Source organism: Coptis chinensis, chromosome 3 (assembly GCF_015680905.1).
Source record: "Coptis chinensis isolate HL-2020 chromosome 3, ASM1568090v1, whole genome shotgun sequence".
In the NCBI taxonomy this organism is placed as follows: Eukaryota; Viridiplantae; Streptophyta; class Magnoliopsida; order Ranunculales; family Ranunculaceae; genus Coptis; species Coptis chinensis.
This window is the reverse complement of record NC_141458.1, coordinates 97,865,014-97,871,254: the sequence shown is the minus strand read 5'-3', so window position 1 is coordinate 97,871,254 and position 6,241 is coordinate 97,865,014. Positions and strand designations below refer to the sequence as shown.

At 36.9% G+C, this 6,241-nt stretch overlaps 1 long non-coding RNA gene across 1 annotated transcript; it reads left to right on the top strand.

Moving 5' to 3' along the window:
• The first annotated feature begins 2,674 nt into the window (after window positions 1-2,674).
• Window positions 2,675-3,588, top strand: LOC147511973 (uncharacterized). Its single transcript, XR_015217116.1, has 2 exons — window positions 2,675-2,811; window positions 3,331-3,588. It is a non-coding gene; the product is annotated as an uncharacterized LOC147511973 (long non-coding RNA).
• The last annotated feature ends 2,653 nt before the right edge of the window (window positions 3,589-6,241 follow it).

Sequence of the window (6,241 nt, the reverse complement as noted above, 5' to 3'; positions counted from 1 at the left end):
GAAACCAGTTCACGCATATACTCGATCTTTTATTGAGCTGAAGATCGTGAATGCTTTATAGAGGTATATTAAGGAAGTAGCTTGGCTTGAACGCCCGACAATGGATAACTTATTGGCTAGACTTTCGATTGATTGGCTTTTTCGATCGTGTAGTACACTTTAACAACCGGACTTGAAAGCTTGACTTGTTAGCTAGTTGCCTGTTTAGCACGCTTTACTCAACTATTTCTTTCATCGTATTTGATTTGTCTTAACTTCGGAGTTGACTTTGAGACCTTCACTAGCGATGAGTGAGATTCCCAACCAACAAAGGCTAAGGAAATAGCTTAAGTTGATTCGTCTGTTTATCGTCTTGTTTTATCTTCGGTTCTATCTTTGTGACTAGATCAGTATAAGGGGAACTAGAGCCCCACGAAGAAGAACCTATAGCTTTGTTGGCTCGCCATCATATCGCGAGATTTAGATCGGTCACTAGCTCTCGTGTTTGATCGGGTATAATTCTTTTCGTGTACTTGTGAGAATCAATCCTAGCACGAACCTCTATACTACTACCCTAGAACCAATCTTCTCTCTCTCGTTCTCATGACTTACATAGCCTATCTTGGTCGATCGGGGAATATTCCTAGCCAACGCCTACTATATATCCATAATTTGTTCGATCAAGAAAATCTTCTTCCTATACATTTCCATTTGGTTATGCTATATCGCTGTTCTTAGTGCATTACATGCGAAGTAAATTTAACGCTGATGGGCAAGAGTTGGTGGTAAAGGCTGGACTATTTATTGGTTTTACATTCTATGTTACATTGTCTTTGTATTATTTTATGCTATACACATGGGCTAGGGGAATTATCCTTCAAGAATAATGCAAGATCCATTAAGTACTTAGTTGCTGTTGACCCGAGAAGATTTTAGCATGCAAATGATCTTGTTTTATATACCGCAGTTGTAAAGATCTGCCTATGCATCTCCAAGTCGTGTCAATTTTCATCTAGACTCGAAAAAAAGTCGAGGCCCTCTTGATCTTTGTAAAAAATGATCCATCTTCAATTTGATTTCTTTATTTCCTCCCTCTCATTCAGTCTCCAAGAATCGTGAAAAAACTTGACTCATTTATTTGAATAAGTAGGGGACTTTTATTTCAACCGTATTGTTGGTCTTTCATGGTTTTGTTCTCGATTCAACCGTCTTGCCGGTTCCTTTACCGGATAAAGGCGAGTAGTAATGCTCCTACTAAGAAACCGGGATTCGGTCTAGTGGGTTCGAACGAACGAATGGCTGTACCTTCTATATTCCATGAAGAAGATGAAGATGATGGGGATAAAGACAAGAAAATGAGGCCCTTGGTTCCTATTGATTACTCAATCGGAGGAACCGCAAGATGTCCAAACTCCCGCCAGACACCACCACCTAATTTGGTCAGGCAATGGAGTTTGCCAAGTGCATTTCAAATGTTAAACGAAAAGAAGAACGAAATGATGAGGCCGGACATCGCTCGAGGGATGACTACAAGGAGAAGATAACCCACCGTGACGGGGCGTGAACGTGTTAAGACACAAGATAACAAAAACTTTTGGATGCAAAGTAGTTGATTGACATGATTCCTAAGACAAAGGAGGAGCCGTTCTCATATGAGATAAACCGGCGTTAATGCGATAAGGTACGAGGAACATTCATATGATGTTATTTACTTATTTTTATATGTTGTTTTTCATTAAATACATTTTTCTGCTGCAAATTGTTAAACACACACACACACACAAGTTTGGGCTTGTCTTTCCCTCTTTTAATGCTCTTGATGATGGACTTTACCCACTTTGCATACAAACGTTATTATTCTAGCATTCGGTAATCGCTCTTTTAGTTAGCTTAGCTAGTTTGCATTGTAGCTAAACCCGAATTGAGTCCAGTTCTTGTGCCGGAATGAACAAAACCTTTTTCTTTACCAAGTTAAAATCGTTGCTCGGTTTTCTTTGAATCCCGTGAGGGGATTCTTTCTAAGTCGATGATGAACGGAAGGAAGCTGCATGGTTCACCAAAGTGCATTTTGCACTATGTGGCCCCAATCATTGAGTTAATATTTGATATGTCCTTGAGTCCAATGAGGCTAAAGAGTTAGAAGTCTTAGACTCCAAGAGCAGCAATGCATATCTAGTATAATAGGTTACCGCTTCTACTTATCCGTTGTTTTATCTGCTCTTTCCTTTGTATCCGACCGCTAGGCTGTTCCTAGTAGCTAGATATCTAGGTATCAAGTAAGTTCTATAGTCTTAAACTCATGAGACGATCTGAGGTTGGATAGGCTTCCTCGCCTAGGTGGTCGGATGGGAAGAATCCTCGTCCAAAGCGAAAAGGAAAGGCAAAGCGAAAGCCCGAAAGCATAACTTCTTGTAAGTATAATTAACAAAGGTGCTTCCGGACATCCCAAAAGTATCTCATTATTCCTTTGTGGTAATGGTTGAAAAAACTTTTATTGCCGCTTTTTTAGTCATTACTCTTTTGTTAGGCAAATGGGACTCGAGCCCGACGTCGATATATGATATCTTTGCACATTTGAATATATTGTCATCGATCATTGAGTTATTTTTGAGCATGTTGAATTATTTGACATCTGAAAAAAGAAACTTTTTTCGTTTAATTGATAATTCTTTTGAAACAATCGATTACTATTAGCTTAAATTACCGTTTAATAGTAACAATTTGTTGTGAAGATTAAGGTTTGAATTTGGAAAGTGATGCTGATGAGCAATTTGGTTTATATTCCTTTCACTCAAGCTATATGCATTAGCATTGAAGGACCTTGAGATGAAGGTGAGTTTATTTTACTCATTATCTTATGATTTTCTTTTAGTAATGCTTATAGCTTTGAATGGTATTTATAGTCATTACAATTGATTGTCAAGAACCCGGGTTTGTTATATATGAACTTAAAAGTGTTAAAGATCGAATAGGCAGAACCTTTGCGCTGGAATGACTACTTATGTGTCTTTGCCATTTGCACAAGATATAAGATTAAATGAACTCTTACTTCACTAAAACACAGTCGAGCGTGTGTTACTTCATTAAAACACAGTCGAGCGTGTGTTATTTCACTAAAAACACAGTTGCTCGCGTGTTATTATGATTAAACCTGAAAATTTATGCCTCATACCCATATTAAAAGCAATGTATCTTGGCTGATTATACGCAACATCTATGTTAATGTCTAGATGGTGCCATGCGTGTACAAATTCTCATAATATGGGTTTCTTAAAGTTTGTGTCCTACTAATGTTATATATCCTAGTTCATTATCACTTCTTGGCACCTTAAATGTATGTTTACTTCATAGGTGACAATAAATCTAAGGATGGGGAACTACAGAGTTAATGTGCAAGGCCATGAAGATGTGGAGATAAGGGGTGGACTATTTTCATATATTTTAAGTTCAGGTTTGAAAAATCTTTGTTTCTTTTTCTCGTGTAACTTGTGGTTTATTGCTTACCAATACTTCAATACATTCACCAGTGTAAATAATTTGTGAAACGATATGACATTGCCTTCGACACCGGTTTTTGTTGCGTCTTCAAACCTAGAAGTTTTATGTTTAGTATGTTTTGACTATCTTTAGTGTAAAAATATGTTGGAACTAAGATGGAAAGCGCTCAGTTCAAGCCAATCCTGCTCATTTAATCCTTCCTTCAATCTTAGTGTTCTTGATCTCGCCTTTACTCTGCTTCCTTGCCTACTGACTGAGATTTGATACGGGCCGATCCGCAGGATAAAAGGGTCCCTATCTCTTGTTATAATTTAAATAGACCAGTCTATCTAAACTCTGTTAAATGAAACATGTACAGTATGTGGCATTGGTTTGTCTCGCTTTGAAGAATGGAGGCGGTCCATATTGCAACAACTTGGGCACTTTCTAATAAGATTTTTTTTTATGTAGCTAGTTGTAAATACAATGTAATACATAGTACTTTCGTTTGAAATTTATTCTGCAAGTGACTTCATAATTTTGAAAGGGATGGAATGAATACTATATATTCTTGATTGATGGTGTATTTTGTATTCTATAGAGTGGACGGTGTTTTAAATGAGTTCTTTTACATGGTGCAAGACTGTAAGGTGGATTACAGCAACCAATAATTTTTTTTTCCCTAAAATATATTTTGTGACGCCAAAACGACGTCACAAAATTTGTAACGCCTACATTTTCTGACGCCATTTTGACGTCACAAATATTTGTCACGCCATTCTGACGTCACTAATTAGTGACGCCAAAATGGCGCGTGACAAATATTTGTGACGTCAAAATGCGCACTAATTTAATGACGCCATTTTGTCGTCACAAATTAGTGACGTCAAAATGGTGTCACAAAATTTAGTGACGCTATTTTGTTGTCACAAATTAGTGACGTCAAAATGGCGTGACAAATATTTGTGACGTCAAAATGGCGTCAGAAAAATAGTGACGCCACAATGGCGTGACAAATTAGTGACACCATTTTGGCGTCACTAATATTTGTCACGCCATTTTGGCGTCACAAAAATAATTGACGCCAAATTGTGACACCATATTTGTGACGCCAAAATGGTGTCACTAAAATTATTTGTGACGCCATTTTGGCGTCACAAAAAAGCTGTTTTGGTGTAGTGAAAGTAGACTCAAAAAATGCGGCTACAGGAAACGCTATCCGCTTTCTACAGCAGATATACAAATTTGAGGTTTTAGACGTCAACCACAAAGAAGTCATTACTAAACGAGAAGAGCTACATGAAGCAAATACTAGAGAAAAACAACTTCATCAATATATTGAAAACTTGAGAAAAGAAAATGCCTATTTGAAGTCAATAAATGAAGCATTGCTTATAGGATGACCAAATTGGGATATGGACTACCTAAGCATCCCAAATAATTCATCAGATTTGGATGAGGATTAACGTAGTGTTTTTCAAGATGAATTCTATATTGGATGAGGATTAACACAGTGTTAGATCCATCAAATTTATGTTTTTGTTTTTGTTTTTTTCAATTTGAATTATCTATAGTTCATCATAACTTACTGAAATATTTATTTTAGGACATATACAGAGTCGTTCAGAATTTTCTTTTGATGACATTAAGAACCTGTTTTGGCTTGACTCCACCTAAGGTCATCTGAAACAAAACTTTTTGCTCCTCACGTGTTAGCCTACCCCCATATGCATGACCCCCTAAGTCGGTCTTCGGCAGGTGGTTGTGGCGACCACATTCAACACTCGCCTTCCACTTATCATCACGCCCAGGCAAGTAAATCCCCCTAAGCAAGAAGGGACAATCACACTTCTTTATGCCACTCTTTATCTTTCTTTTCTTTTCCTCATATTGATCCTTCACTATTTTCTTATGCCTTTCAAAGTTCACGTCATAGTCAATACTTATTCCGATAGTATTATAGAAAAATTAAGATAATTGCAAGACTAATACAGTTCTTACAAGAAACTCACATTGAGCACACAAACAGAATATATGGTACATTAGCTTTGCAATCATAGATACATAATTGCCAGTTTTATGTATGTATTGGTAGCATGCCAGTTTTACATATAATAGAATTAAAAATGCAAATACACTAGATTTTGTGTTTCAAAGAGTCGTACTCGAGAATGATACTCCAGGATTGGTTGAATAACCAAAATTTGCTGAATTTGGGAAACAAAAACTAAGAAAGATTAAGAAGTATACTGATCTGGCACAGAAAAGCTGCTTCGACATAAATTTTCATCCATTTAATGACATCGGTAGGTTAAAAAGAGTGTGTTCAAATAACCATGTCCAAGGATCAGGATGTGAAGGTCCATTGTTTGAGATTGAAAGTCTTCCACCTATGGTTTATAAAGTATAAACCAGCACAAGTTTCTGGGTTTACTAATAAAAACCTATAAATCAGAAAAACAATGCTTACAGTCCCCATGAAGATAAGCAATTCCATGAGCTGCACAAGCAGCAACCTTAGACCTGGTTCCCCATTCCATAACAGGCCTCCCATTGCCTGAAAAATGTGAATGAGAAAATTAAGAGAAAAGCTAAAGATATAATTCTTGAGAACACATCCACATAATCAGATACATATCTTACCATGAAGATTGGGAAAAAGAGGTAGCAACTTAAATTTGAATTGAATTTGAGATACAATACCCGCTTAAAACATATGTTATAATTTGTTGGGCCCAGGCCCAACAATAATAGTATACTTAGAGGTTTCTAAACCCAATAGCTT